Genomic DNA, 15,896 nt, shown 5'->3' with positions numbered 1-15,896 from the left:
AAATCTGCTATCTATAATAAGAGCCAGAAAACTAGATGGGATAGAACTTAATCGATATGGTCATAAGGCCTGGTTCGCCGTGGATGTGCTACGGGACAACGACAATGAGGGTGGGGGGTGGGAGGGGGGAATGGGATTAAATAAGTTCTTTCTGTTGGACATTAACTCTGCACTCATGATAGAAAAATTAACAAAAAATGTGGATATGTATTGTACCTGTGTAACATCATGTATGTTAAAGTTTGAAGTTTTGGGATATTAAATAAAAACTAATTAATAATAATAAAAAAAAAAGGATTAAGTAAAAATAACCATATATCTCATAAAGACAAATGTGAATTGTTACATACAAGTTAGACACAGCTGTTGGAATCTGGTGAATCATCATCAGACAGAAGTGTCTTCAGGGTCTCGTACTTTACACTCAGTGTATGGTAAAAGTAACATGGTGTTACTCTGATCTGGTGTCCCAATGAGCTGCTCATTCTAGTGCTGGTAGGGTGAGGTACAGAACATAGAGCTCTTGCTTCACTGACTTAACTTGCCCCCAATAGAATTACAAAAGAGAACTGGCGTATGTAGGATATGGCCAATCAAGAAGGATTTTTCGCTGTGGATTTTGCCATGGCAAAAGCAGTGAGGAAGCTGGGTGCAAAATCTACAAGTGTTAATGCAGATTTGTCATGGATTTTGCTGCCGATATGTTGCAGATTTCACCCTAAGCATTGCAAAGTGCGGAAATTTGCAGCATCAGTTGACATGCTCCAGATTTAAAAACTGCACTGCAGATCTTATCAGGATTTTTTATGCGGCTAATAGATGAGATTTGTTTAGATCTCATTCACTTTGCTGCTACTAAATTGCTGCAAATTTTCATCTGTAGAACAACAGTGTGGAATCAGCAGAGTTCACGTCACATGTGGCTGCACCCTAAGATATTCCCATTGTAACTTAAATTACCACTGGTGATAGGTGGATGTTTTTGATCATTATAGCACAGGCCACATATTATTTGGATAGGCTCACAAATGCAATATTCTTGTAACATTTTGCCTTAAACTATTGAATTCAATCCTATCATGTGACCTTAATGGGCATCTGTCAGGATATTTGTACCTATGAAACTGGCTGACCTGTTATATAAGCGATTGTATTGGTCCCATGTTCATATGTGCCCAGTTGCTGAGAAAAATCTTGTTTTAATATATACAAATGAGCCTCTATGAGCAACATGGGTGTTGCTGCTACACCTAGAGACTCTGCTCTCTCTGCTGCGTCCTCACCACTTTGATTGACAGAGCTATGTGTTATGACGTTGTCACTGCACTGCCCTATACATCAAAGTGCTGAGGACGCACGGCAGTTACAAAGAGAGCTGAGCCTTTAGGTGTAATGCCAATGCCCCATTGTTCCTAGAGACTTATTTGCATACATTAAAATATAATTTTTCTCAGCAATGTGGGCACATATGAACATGAGACCAACGTAGATGCCTTCAGCTGCCAAGTGCACATGGAACAGGCCAGCCAGTGTCATAGGTACAGATCTGCTGACAGATGCCCTTTAATAAATAATTTCTTAAAGAAGGAAAAACCTTGATGAAAATTTAAAAGTTTCAATATAGAAGATCAGTTCTTTAATACATATGAGTTACTTTCACACTAGCATTATTCTTTTCCGGTATTGAAATCCGGTAAAGGGTCTCAATACCGGGAAAAAAAACGCATCAGTTTTGTCCCAATGCATTCTGAATGGAAAGCATTCCGTTCAGTATGCATCAGGATGTCTTCCGTTCCATCCCTTGTACGGTATTTGACCGGACAAAATACCACAGCATGCTGCGGTATTTTTTTCAGGGAAAGTCCTGTAACACTACCGCACTTGCCGGTTGAAATGTATTAATGCCGGATCTCTGGTTTTCCCGTCTGCGCATGCGCAGTTCTTTCTAGCTTTAAAAAAATTAAATACCGGATCTGTTATTCCGGATGATACCGGAAAGACGGATCCGCTATTTCAATGCATAAGTCTAAAGGATCCAGAAAAAAAAAGATATCCTGCCGGATTCTAACAACGCTAGTGTGAAAGTACCCTTATACAGTTAAAATTGAATTGCTATATATCAAATATATGTATACTCTACGCCTGTTTTGATATTGTTCTCTTGTCTCATTTTTCCTTCTGACAGTTTGACAGATCAACTAGCAGAAGTGTCAGATGTTTTGTAATGTGCCCAGAAGAGTGACAATGGAGACAATCTTTGCATGCTGCTTTATTCTATGTGCCCACAAAGTTCATAAGGCTTTCAGAAAGAAAGATGACATTTCCTTAAAGCAGAAACAGTATCACATAACTAGCTGTCATTAGAAATAAACATTCAAATCTTATAATAAAACAAAGCTGCAACATGAATCCTCTATTTCATCTATTATGTCTTTATGATGGCCGAATGTCACACCCAAAATTCTGACATCTACTTTAACCCTCACATTTCCAGCTTTGAATTTCAAGTAGTCTTTTTCCAGTTTTTATAATTTGTCTGCTTCTACAAGAATAGCTTTATGGCTATAAGTGTACATTATTTTACATGACTTTTCATATGCAATGACTATTGCATTTGCCAAGATAATGCAAAGATCACATGAACAAGTTTTCTGACCGGATTTGTTCCATCCAGCATCTGGTCGGAACCCTGAACCATTCATTTCAATGGGTATGTGCACATGAGAATTGTTTTTCACATAGGACTGGTCCATTCAAGTCAATGGGTTAGGCCTCTTTCACACGGGCGTTGCGGGAAAAGGCGTGGGTGCGTTGCGGGAACATGCACGATTTTTTTGCGCGAGTGCAAAACATTGTAATGCGTTTTGCACTCGCGTGAGAAAAATCGCGCATGTTTGGTACCCAAACCTAAACTTCTTCACAGAAGTTTGGGCTTGGGATCGGTGTTCTGTAGATTGTATTATTTTCCCTTATAACATGGTTATAAGGGAAAATAATAGCATTCTTAATACAGAATGCATAGTACAATAGGGCTGGAGGTGTTAAAAAAAAAAATTAAAAAAAATTTAACTCACTTTAATCCACTTGCTTGCGCAGACTGGCTTCTCTTCTGTCTTCTTTTTTGCTGTGTGGAGGAAAAGGACCTATGGGGACGTCACTCCGGTCATCACATGGTCCATCACATGATCCATCACCATGGCAAAAGATCATGTGACGGACCATGTGATGACCAGAGTGACGTCACCACAGGTCCTTTTCCTGCACACAGCAAAAAAGAAGACAGAAGAGAAGCCGGGCTGCGCGAGCAAGTGGATTAAGGTGAGTTACATTTTTTTTTTTTTTAACCCCTCCAGCCCTATTTTACTATGCATTCTGTATTCAGAATTCTATTATTTTCCCTTATAACCAAGTGATGCGTGAAAATCACCGCTCGTGTGCACAGCCCCATAGAAATGAATGGGTCAGGATTCAGTGTGGGTGCAATGTGTTCAACTCACGCATCGCATCCGCGCGGAATACTCACCCGTGTGAAAGGGGCCTTAGTGAAAAAAACGTTCTGTTTTTCACTATGGTTGCGAGGAGAATACTGAGAGATATTTATCAGTTTATTTTATCATAAATGCAAAAAATGCACCAAAAACTTTTTTCATGATTGCCAAAAATGAAATTGCTTAACAAATTTGCAGAAAACACTGAAATAAAATGAAGGAAAACTGAGGGGAATAAGAATTTTGTAATTTTGTAATTAATTTTTAATATTTTGGAATAATTATCCCTCAGTGTTAACTAACTACACATACTAGAACTAATTTGCCAGTCTTATAACTTCTATTGGAATCCTAAATATTTTTTAAGATTCTCTCATTTCTGGTCCTGGTCTTCCTACATGACCCAGCTGAGAGGCACTTATTGGGAATAGACTATACATTCCTGATAATTACCTGATTGTTAGGCCTCTTTCACATGACCGTTTTTTTTCCATCTATTTTTTTTGCGGATCCATTGTAATAATGCCTATCCTTGTCCGCAAACTAGAAAAAAATAGGACATGCACTTTTTTTTTTGCGGGGCAACGGAACAGACATACTGATGCAGACGGCACACGGTGTGCTGTCCGCGTTTTTTGTGGACCCATTGAAATGAATGGATCCGCATATTCGCAAAAAAAAAACGGAAAGGAAACGGAAACAAACAACGTTCGTGTGCATGTAGCCTAAAAGATATAACATGTCCTATTATTGCCCGCAAATCACGTTCCGCGGCTCCTTTTAAATCAATGGGTCCGCAAAAAAAACGGAACACATACGGAAATGCATCCGTATGTCTTCCGTATCTGTTCCATTTTTGCGGAACCATCTATTGAAAATTTTATGCCAGCCCAATTTTTTCTATGTAATTACTGTATACTGTATATGCCACACAGAAAAACGGAACAGAAACGGAAACACAATGGAAACAAAAAATGGAACAGCGGATCCGTGAAAAACAGACCGCAAAAGGCCTCATGCACACGGACGTTTTTTTTTGAGGTCCGCAAGGGGTTAATTGTGCGGATCACAGCCCCCTGTAAGAGATCGGGTGGTGCCAGGCAGCAGGGGGCAGTCATGTACACAGTTTGTAGTATATTCTAACTTGAAGCGTCCCCATCACTAAGGGAACGCCTCTGTGTTAGAATATATTGTCGGATCTGAGTTTTCACAAAGTGAAAACTGAGCTCTGAAAAAGCTTTTATGCAGACGGATCTGCGGATCAGTCTGTGTGAAAGTAGACTAGGGCCACGGACATCAGTGTAGACTAGGGCATCCGTGTTTTTTCACGGACCCATTGACTTGAATGGGTCCGTGAACCGTTGTACGTCCAAAAAATAGGACAGATCATATTTTTTTGACGGACAGGAAACATGGATCACCACCGCGGATGAACAATGGTGCATTTTCCGAGTTTTCAACGGACCCATTGAAAGCCAATGGGTCCACAGAAAATCATGGAAAACGGAACAACGGCCACGGATGCACACAACGGTCGTGTGCATGAGGCCAAACACTGAAAAAGCCATATGGTCGTGTGAAAGAGGCCTTAATCAGAGGTGATACAGCAATCATTCCCTCTGTATAGAGAGTAGTGAATTGTACTGCAATCGTTCATCCTCACGCAGATTCATTGTTTGTCAGTAGCACATCTGCATTTACACAGGACAATGTGCAACAAACAATGATTTAAGGTGCCGCATTAAAGATGCGATGACCCAAAGAACAAGTGCTCATGTGTTCAGTGATCAGCGGCACCTTTACATGGGGCAATTATCAGAAAGAAGAGTTCTTATGATTCTCATTGTTGAAAATTGCCCCATCCTAGCACCCATTTTAGGCCTTAACATATGCTGTGATATTAGTACCTATAACAAATTTTTTGAGTAACTTAATAAAATGCCAATAAGGGTGGGTTCACACATAGGTTTTTGTGGCAAGTTGATCCAGCAGGAAGGAGAAGTATCAGTCTTTCCTTTATATTTTTTATTCCTTTTAACCCAGTTCTGGCTTTGGCTCAAAAGACTTCTACAAAGCCTATTGAGATATATATATATATATATATATATATATATATTATTATTTTTTTCTTTCCCTCTGTGTTTATTTGATTTGATTTATTTTTGGCGGAAAAGTAATGAAAGCAAAATGTTTGTTTTATATCTAAGTATCTGCTGTATTAGGCATACATATCACCACATATGGAATAAAAAATGTACACTTGGATGTGCTGTATCTATTTTGGATCTTTAAACATTTACAATAAAAAGTTAAAGATTAAGAAAAGACTACCAGAAAAACTTCCAGAAAAACTGCAACTAAAACCTATGTGTGACCCCACCCTAAATTAGATAATAACACTTTTAACTAAATATTTTGTTGTATCTATTTTAATGTCAATATCATAACTTATTTCCTTGTCAGCTGCCTAAGATGTAAGTAATATTGATTAACTTGAACGTTTAAGCTACAAACAAGACAGATCTAAGCATTAACTTAGCATAAGATTTACACCACACGCTGTGAGTCACTCTACAACCACCACTTTAAATCTTTTCATTCAAGTCCAGATGGTTTACCATGGCAACTACATCTTAAACACCAGGTTTGTAAGCAACAAAGTGAAGTAAGCAATTGATGAGCTGCAAGGTGTTTTTTCTCAACACCCTCCTATTCAGTTGCCAGCCTTACAGTCTATTAAAGCAATGAAAATGCATGAAAGTTCCATTTGTCACAGTGATAAAAGAAAAAGCATAAAAAATGTTTTTCACTACTTTCACTAATACTAAAGGGCTGGGAGGCATAGCCGCAGATAAAAAAATGTTGTTTGGGACAAATGGAAGATTGGAAACTAACACTTGCTAACATTGCAATATAATGAGTTTTTAGTCATTTGAAGTCATTTGAAAATTTTACTTCTTACAGGAACCTGTCACAAAGACACAGGTTCCCTTGAGGGCAACTGCAAACTGCATATAAGCTGAACTGGTGGTGCTATTGTTCAGTGCTCAAAGGGCATCTACGGTATATTGCTGGTGCTGCAAATAAAATACTACACATTAACAATACCAATAATTTTGATAATTTCACATATACAATTGTTGCCTCTAGGAGACAGATACTTTGTTGCAGATATTCGTTAAAAATTCCAAGAAACTTCAATAGGAATTTGCTAGAAAAAAACAGCATTCAAGTAGAAAGTAAATCCTAGTGGGAGAAAGAAAAGAGGGAGAATGGAAAAGAAATATACCCCAAATCTTACTCTATGAGAACTAGGAATTATGCCTTGTTATAGTGTACTTGTACCAAACTTTTGGCATGGCATGTGTTTAGGTAATCTTTAAAATCTCATAATGAAATTATGTTTAAAAATATCTGCCTTTTATAAAGTAAAGCGTTACTGCTCTAAAAAGGTCTCTTTTCCCCAAGTGCATCATCCACTGTCACTCAAAGGATGCACCATTAATAATACATAGAAGTACAAAAAGTTAGGCTCATTTGCCCTTATTTGCATAATCTGATCTGGCGGTGTTGCAAGTTTTATACTGCAATATGATAATGAATGCACCATGGCTTATAAGATGAGCTGGGAGGACAGAGATGCTTGCTCAGATTCACCCTTGCTGCATAAACTCATAGATGATTAATTGATCCTTTAATTGGGTAGTTATATAAAAAATAAAAATGTAATGTTGATATTAGGTGATCTACATTTGATTTGGCACAAACATAGTGTCTAGGTCCTGTAGCTTAAAAAAATGTGGTAGAAATGTATACAGAATTGTGGATCAGTGAAAGTGACCTAAGTTCAATTTGTTATGCCATGTTAATAATGTTTCAACTTCGATAAAGCTTAAAGGGGTTGTCCCATCTCGCCATTTCGATGGCAAGATGGGACAAAGAGCCAGCTCTCCAGGAAAGCAGCCTAGCTTTTTCTGCTGCCCTGTTTGCATAGTTCCTTTCACTACAATAGAGTACTTGTCCACTTGGCTGTTTCTGTAAGCCTGACCACCTAGGGCCAGTGCTTAGTCCTATATCGCCATAGAAATGGGGAGAAAGAACAACCCATTTACTGTAAGTGTTTAGGATTACTTGACATACTTGACAACAATCACTGGCCTCAGCAATATTGTGCCCCCAGACGGCACATTACTGGTGGATAATGTGCATGAGACATGCCACAGTTAAGACCATTGATTGGCCACAGATTTGCATTTGATACCATCTGGAAGGTTACAGTTCAGGGACAGGTATTAGTGTGGATTGGACCCCGGCGCTGGACTGAAATAGGAGGGAGAAGTGGAGTGTATTTTTTGTTTAAATAGTGTGTAGTACTGGCCAAATTTAAAAGGAGTTATAAAGCAGGACAAATCCCTTTAAATTCATTGTCTAGTTTGGAAAACTAAGTTGTGAGCAGCACTGGACCCCCATGAACAAATATTATTATTAGTGTTGAGCAAAGCATTTAATGTGGAATTCAGTCGAAAGTTTAGGAAAGCTTCTATTCGCAAAGAATCTGAATTCCCTTGTGCTTATGATAACAAATCAGTTTTTCCTAAAATGGCTGCACGTGTTGCAAAGTGAAAGTAAGACGCCTGGAAATGTTGATTCACCATGGTAAAAGATCATGTGACGTACCATGTGATGACCGGAGTGACTTCATCAAAGGTCCTTGACCTATAATTAATGCTCACCACAGGTCCTATTCAGTAAAGGGGACAGAAGTGATACCGAGCTACGCGATCAAGTGGATTAAGGTGAGTTAAATGATTTTTTTTTTAACCCCTCCAGCGCTGTTTTACTATGCATTCTGTATTCAGAATGCTATTATTTTCCCTTATAACCATGTTATAAGGGAAAATAATAATGATCGGGTCTCCATCCCGATCGTCTCCTAGCAACCATGCGCGAAAATCGCACCGCATCCGCACTTGCTTGCGGATGCTTGCGATTTTCACGCAACCCCATTCATTTCTATGGGGCTTGCGTTACGTGAAAAACGCACAAAGAGGAGCATGCTGCGATTTTCACGCAACGCACAATGGATGCGTGAAAATCACCGCTCATGTGAACAACCCCATAGAAAAGAATGGGTCAGGATTCCGTGCGGATGCAATGCGTTCACCTCCCGCAACGCATCCGTGCGGAAAACTCGCTCGTGTGAAAGGGACCTAACGACATAAAAAAGCCACTGCAGGGAAAAATGGAGCATTACACAGTGCCTGTGAATCAGTAGGATACAGTATACTTCTACAAGTGGTTTGGGGTTTAAATTTCAGTAATGTTTTATTGTTTGCAGGATAAAGTATTGGAATATTGCAGAACATGGCATGTACACTCACCTAAAGAATTATTAGGAAAACCTGTTCTATTTCTCATTAATGCAATTATCTAGTCAACCAATCACATGGCAGTTGCTTCAATGCATTTAGGGGTGTGGTCCTGGTCAAGACAATCTCCTGAACTCCAAACTGAATGTCAGAATGGGAAAGAAAGGTGATTTAAGCAATTTTGAGCGTGGCATGGTTGTTGGTGCCAGACGGGCCGGTCTGAGTATTTCACAATCTGCTCAGTTACTGGGATTTTCACGCACAACCATTTCTAGGGTTTACAAAGAATGGTGTGAAAAGGGAAAAACATCCAGTATGCGGCAATCCTGTGGGCGAAAATGCCTTGTTGATGCTAGAGGTCAGAGGAGAATGGGCCGACTAATTCAAGCTGATAGAAGAGCAACGTTGACTGACATAACCACTCGTTACAACCAAGGTATGCAGCAAAGCATTTGTGAAGCCACAACACGCACAACCTTGAGGTGGATGGGCTACAACAGCAGAAGACCCCACCGGGTACCACTCATCTCCACTACAAATAAGAAAAAGAGGCTACAATTTGCACGAGCTCACCAAAATTGGACTGATGAAGACTGGAAAAATGTTGCCTGGTCTGATGAGTCTCGATTTCTGTTGAGACATTCAAATGGTAGAGTCTGAATTTGGCGTAAACAGAATGAGAACATGTATCCATCATGCCTTGTTACCACTGTGCAGGCTGGTGGTGGTGGTGTAATGGTGTGGGGGATGTTTTCTGGGCACACTTTAGGCCCCTTAGTGCCAATTGGACATCGTTTAAATGCCACGGGCTACCTGAGCATTATTTATGACCATGTCCATCCCTTCATGACCACCTTGTACCCATCCTCTGATGGCTACTTCCAGCAGGATAATGCACCATGTCACAAAGCTCGAATCATTTCAAATTGGTTTCTTGAACATGACAATGAGTTCACTGTACTAAAATGGCTCCCACAGTCACCAGCTCTCAACCCAATAGAGCATCTTTGAGATGTGGTGGAACAGGAGCTTTGTGCCCTGGATGTGCATCCCTCAAATCTCCATCAACTGCAAGATGCTATCCTATCAATATGGGCCAACATTACTAAAGAATGCTATCAGCACCTTGTTGAATCAATGCCACGTAAAATTAAGGCAGTTCTGAAGGCAAAAGGGTGTCCAACACCGTATTAGTATGGTGTTCCTAATAATTCTTTAGGTGAGTGTATATTAGACAGACATTGTCCATTATATGAACAGTCCATGAATCATTACTCTCTGGAGAAAGCTCATATTCTATAGTAAATTATTATTACATTATATTTTTTATATTTTTTCACTTTTGTTTTTTTAGATGTGTGAATCTAGTATTTTAAAGTATAAGTCAATTCCATATTCAATAAAACTGTGCACTGTACATGATGATTTGATACATACAGCTCTGGTTCATTCTCTAAGCATAAACTATTCATACCCTTACACTGTTCTGTGCATAAATTCCTTTCAATCTGATATCCTGTTCGCAATATTGCACCTGTGGGACAAGACATAAATATTCCAAGGGATGTGCTAGCACATATAAATAGAAGTCATTTTAATCCACATTTATTTGCAACTAATGCATTTATCTACTATCCAGAGAACACATATTTATTAAATTTGGCCTACAAGAATGAACATGGTAGGCTATTACAATGCAAATTGACTGTGTGAGATAATTTAAGTGATTCATTTTCTGTTTTCCACTGTTATTAATAATATGACAGGTCAATCAAATTAAGCACTGGTTTTTCAAAGCCAAAGTCACGAAAAACATAATACATGCCATGGATTACAAAGTAGAAATAAAAGATTATTGAATGTTCTTTTTTTATTATGGGCAGTTTCTCAGTTTATATATACACACTTCCAAATTTGCCAAATTATATACTCATTACCTCATATGATTTCTCTATAGCTCTTTTTTTATCAGTACTTATAGTGGCTTAAGTCTCAAAAAATTCTGTATATAGGTAAAACTCGAAAAATTAGAATATCGTGCAAAAGTTTTTTTATTTCCCTAATGCAACTTAAAAGGAGTTGCATTAATGCAACTTAAAATTAGAATATTTTGAAAAGGTTCAATATTCGAGGCTAATGTCACATTCTAGATTGTGACTTTGGGGTTTTCATAAGCTGTAAGCCATAATCATCCAAATTATAACAAAGGCTTGAAATATCTTGCTTTGCATGTAATGAGTCTATCTCATATGTTAATTTCACCTTTTAGGTTGCATTAATGAAATAAATCAACTTTGCACGATATATACTTTACTTTACAGAGAAGCTGGATTTACATGTGGCTATTTTCAGGACAATTATTGGGAACGAACGCTTGTTCTTGATAAACGGCTCATGTAAAGGTCACAGATCACCTTATGAATGAGAAAAATGCTTGTTTGCTGGGTAAAATCGTTTATGCACACACCTAAATCATTGTTTCTGGGCAGCAGATCATCCTGTTTAAACAGAAAATTGTTACCCAGAAACAAGGAATCTGTTTGAGCACGAGCGATTGCAGTAGCCATTGCTCATCCCCATACAGAGGATGTGATTGCTGCATATAAATGTAGCTCTTCACCTCCAATGACTAGCAGGAAATTATTGGGAAGGAATCATTCCTTCCCAATAATTGCCTGCTCAGTTGTTGCATATATATGTGCCTTAATTCTTAAAAAAAAAAAAATCTGTACACCTAGGGGCCACTGTCTCATGGGGCCCAATGGCAACTCAACCATAGAGGAGGATATAGTACTATATAGTAAACATTTTGGCTACATGGTTTTGGTAATTCTTTTAAATAAAGGCATAGGAGCTTCAATTTCCATTTCTGTACAAAGTTAGTACTTTTATAAGGCAAGAAGACCCGTCGTTTGTTGAGGTGCTAAGCCTGGTTGCATCTTCTGCTACTGTAACTACTACAGCTACAAGAAACATTTCAGAAATGGTTCAATACTTTATGTTTGCTGTGATTTCAAGATGATACCTTTAACAGCTACATAAGTAAAGATAAATCATTCTCAGTTAATATTAACACAACGTAACATGAAATTACAATACAAGCTTTTTTAGCTATAGGATTGTCTAGTATACTAGCTTTATCTTATGAAATGAGAGTAAATAATAGGCACCATTAATCTATTCTCTGCCACAGAGAGTCTGCAATTCATTGTAGACTCTTCATGCAAATAAAGTGAAGTGAAACATTAATCTCTGACAAAAATGATTTGTTGTTATATTATAGGCTGACATGAGTACTAAATGTTCTGCATGTTAATTCAACCATTTGTTAGTGGCTGTATAATGTCCACTAGTTTAGATAGCAACATCCAACAAAAAAGCAGTCTTGAATTAAAATTTACATGGAACATGTTGTTGTTCTGCCAAGCTAGGCTTGTAACACTTCAATATGCCAATTTTTTTTAGCACATAAAATGTTACAATTAAAGAGAGTTATCATTACATTCTTTTAGGATCTGGGGGAGTGCTGTTACATCTGTAGGTAGAGACAGACACGCATAGTGAGCACTAACCTAGAACACAGCCCGCTTTTTCTACCTACTGGAAGTTCAAGATCGCAACTGGTCAACAGTCCCTATGCTACTAAGGTGCAGAGACAGACAAACACCTAGAGACAAACAATACAAAGACAGAGTCAAACATAAGTGGGTCAGAACCAGGAGGACAACCGAGTACAAAAATGAGAGACAGGAAGTAGTCAAAAGATGAGCCAAGGTCAGAAGCAGACAGGATGCACAGTAAAAATCAAGACTGAGACTGTGGTCAAAGGAAAAGCAGAGGTAAAAAACATGAGCAATCCAACTCAGCACAGGACAAGAACTGGGAACTTAGCCAGTGAGCCCAAACAAGAGTATCACAGGCAGTGGTGTATGGCCAGGAAGGGGTTTAAATAGAAAAATGAGTCCCTGGATAACCACCTGATATGCGCTCTATTAGACAAAAACACTAGCACACAGGAATGGAGCAGCTAAGCAATCAACCCACTGCTAACCTGTTGCTAAGTATGCTGTTGTGTCATCAACGGGCGTGGCTCAGCAGTGCGTCTTTCCTTGTGCGGCCATGCCAAGGCTGAGGATCGCGCCGCTGGAGCTCGGACAGGTAATTTTATGACAAATGCTTTTTCTCCCTGTGAAAAGTGCCTAGTAGGTGTAAGGTGTCAGGTGTCTCATTCAAATTAGCTCTCTTTACAAAAAGAAAAGAAAGGTGACCTTCTAATGCCACCAGATGTAAAGATGTAAAATAAATACATTTTCAACCTATTTAAGTAGGCCAAGAGAATTAAAATCATTCAGAATTTTTAAAAAATTCAAATTGCATCTGAATGGGATTTGTTGATTTGGCATGGGAAAATTTTGGAAAAAGAGTGAAAAAATATAATTGAAAAAATTAAAAATGAGAGACAAGAGAGAATAAATGCGAGTCTTATGAGATATAAAAGTGTCATACTCACATTTTAAGGCCTATAGAAGTACTTTTAATTCAGGTACAAACAATTTGGACCCAAATCGAATTACTCAACAGATTCTGCTGAATGGAACCCAAATCAAATTTTTAGCGATTTACTCATTTCTATTTTAGACATAACTTAGGATTATAGGTCAGCACCTTATCAGCAGATAACTGTTTCAGGGTGATTGCAACTCATCAATGCAGTGCATAAAGAAACGGAAAATGCAAATGTGATCGCACACTGCATCCAGCACTCTGCCCTCCATGCTGGATGAGACATTGGTTTATATTTTGGCCAAAGCATAGTAAGCCACTCACCGCGTCAAGGTCGTCTCAATTGAGTGGTCCCTAACTCTTGTTCCTACCTGTTCATGGGCCATGACAGCCACATAAAATCCAGGGACTCAAACCCCTATATTTTTTTTCTCTGTAGCATATATTGGAGGCGTGGCGATCTCCTTTGAGTCAAGCACACCTGACCAGTTAATCTGTCTTGGAGGCTGGTTTTAAAGTCAGTATAAAACTGAGTCTGCTTATATAGAACCTACCATTAGCCATCTGGCTCCAGGAGAAGTATATGGTGGGTTCAGCATGCATGTTGGTACTTGCATCCCTAGATCCGATGAAAGCTGTAATGGCACCGGACGGGGTTACAAGCAAAGTGTACTTGGCTTGCATGCTGACCTGCATTCCCTGGATTTTATGTGGCTGTCATGGCCCATGAACAGGTAGGAACAAGAGTTAGGGACCACTCAATTGAGACGACCTTGACGCGGTGAGTGGCTTACTATGCTTTGGCCAAAATATAAACCAATGTCTCATCCAGCATGGAGGGCAGAGTGCTGGATGCAGTGTGCGATCACATTTGCATTTTCCGTTTGTGTATGTATTTCGCCATAGTGATGTGCACCTGCAGGCAGGTTGTGCGGACTCAAACCCCTATATTTTTTTTCTCTGTAGCATATATTGGAGGCGTGGCGATCTCCTTTGAGTCAAGCACACCTGACCAGTTAATCTGTCTTGGAGGCTGGTTTTAAAGTCAGTATAAAACTGAGTCTGCTTATATAGAACCTACCATTAGCCATCTGGCTCCAGGAGAAGTATATGGTGGGTTCAGCATGCATGTTGGTACTTGCATCCCTGGATCCGATGAAAGCTGTAATGGCACCGGACGGGGTTACAAGCAAAGTGTACTTGGCTTGCATGCTGACCTGCATTCCCTGGATTCTATGTGGCTGTCATGGCCCATGAACAGGTAGGAACAAGAGTTAGGGACCACTCAATTGAGACGACCTTGACGCGGTGAGTGGCTTACTATGCTTTGGCCAAAATATAAACCAATGTCTCATCCAGCATGGAGGGCAGAGTGCTGGATGCAGTGTGCGATCACATTTGCATTTTCCGTTTGTGTATGTATTTCGCCATAGTGATGTGCACCTGCAGGCAGGTTGTGCGGACTCAAACCCCTATATTTCTTTTCTCTGTAGCATATATTGGAGGCGTGGCGATCTCCTTTGAGTCAAGCACACCTGACCAGTTAATCTGTCTTGGAGGCTGGTTTTAAAGTCAGTATAAAACTGAGTCTGCTTATATAGAACCTACCATTAGCCATCTGGCTCCAGGAGAAGTATATGGTGGGTTCAGCATGCATGTTGGTACTTGCATCCCTGGATCCGATGAAAGCTGTAATGGCACCGGACGGGGTTACAAGCAAAGTGTACTTGGCTTGCATGCTGACCTGCATTCCCTGGATTTTATGTGGCTGTCATGGCCCATGAACAGGTAGGAACAAGAGTTAGGGACCACTCAATTGAGACGACCTTGACGCGGTGAGTGGCTTACTATGCTTTGGCCAAAATATAAACCAATGTCTCATCCAGCATGGAGGGCAGAGTGCTGGATGCAGTGTGCGATCACATTTGCATTTTCCGTTTGTGTATGTATTTCGCCATAGTGATGTGCACCTGCAGGCAGGTTGTGCGGACTCAAACCCCTATATTTCTTTTCTCTGTAGCATATATTGGAGGCGTGGCGATCTCCTTTGAGTCAAGCACACCTGACCAGTTAATCTGTCTTGGAGGCTGGTTTTAAAGTCAGTATAAAACTGAGTCTGCTTATATAGAACCTACCATTAGCCATCTGGCTCCAGGAGAAGTATATGGTGGGTTCAGCATGCATGTTGGTACTTGCATCCCTGGATCCGATGAAAGCTGTAATGGCACCGGACGGGGTTACAAGCAAAGTGTACTTGGCTTGCATGCTGACCTGCATTCCCTGGATTTTATGTGGCTGTCATGGCCCATGAACAGGTAGGAACAAGAGTTAGGGACCACTCAATTGAGACGACCTTGACGCGGTGAGTGGCTTACTATGCTTTGGCCAAAATATAAACCAATGTCTCATCCAGCATGGAGGGCAGAGTGCTGGATGCAGTGTGCGATCACATTTGCATTTTCCGTTTGTGTATGTATTTCGCCATAGTGATGTGCACCTGCAGGCAGGTTGTGCGGACTCAAACCCCTATATTTTT

This window comes from Bufo bufo, chromosome 1 (assembly GCF_905171765.1).
Source record: "Bufo bufo chromosome 1, aBufBuf1.1, whole genome shotgun sequence".
Classification (NCBI taxonomy): Eukaryota; Metazoa; Chordata; class Amphibia; order Anura; family Bufonidae; genus Bufo; species Bufo bufo.
This window is presented reverse-complemented; position numbering follows the sequence as displayed.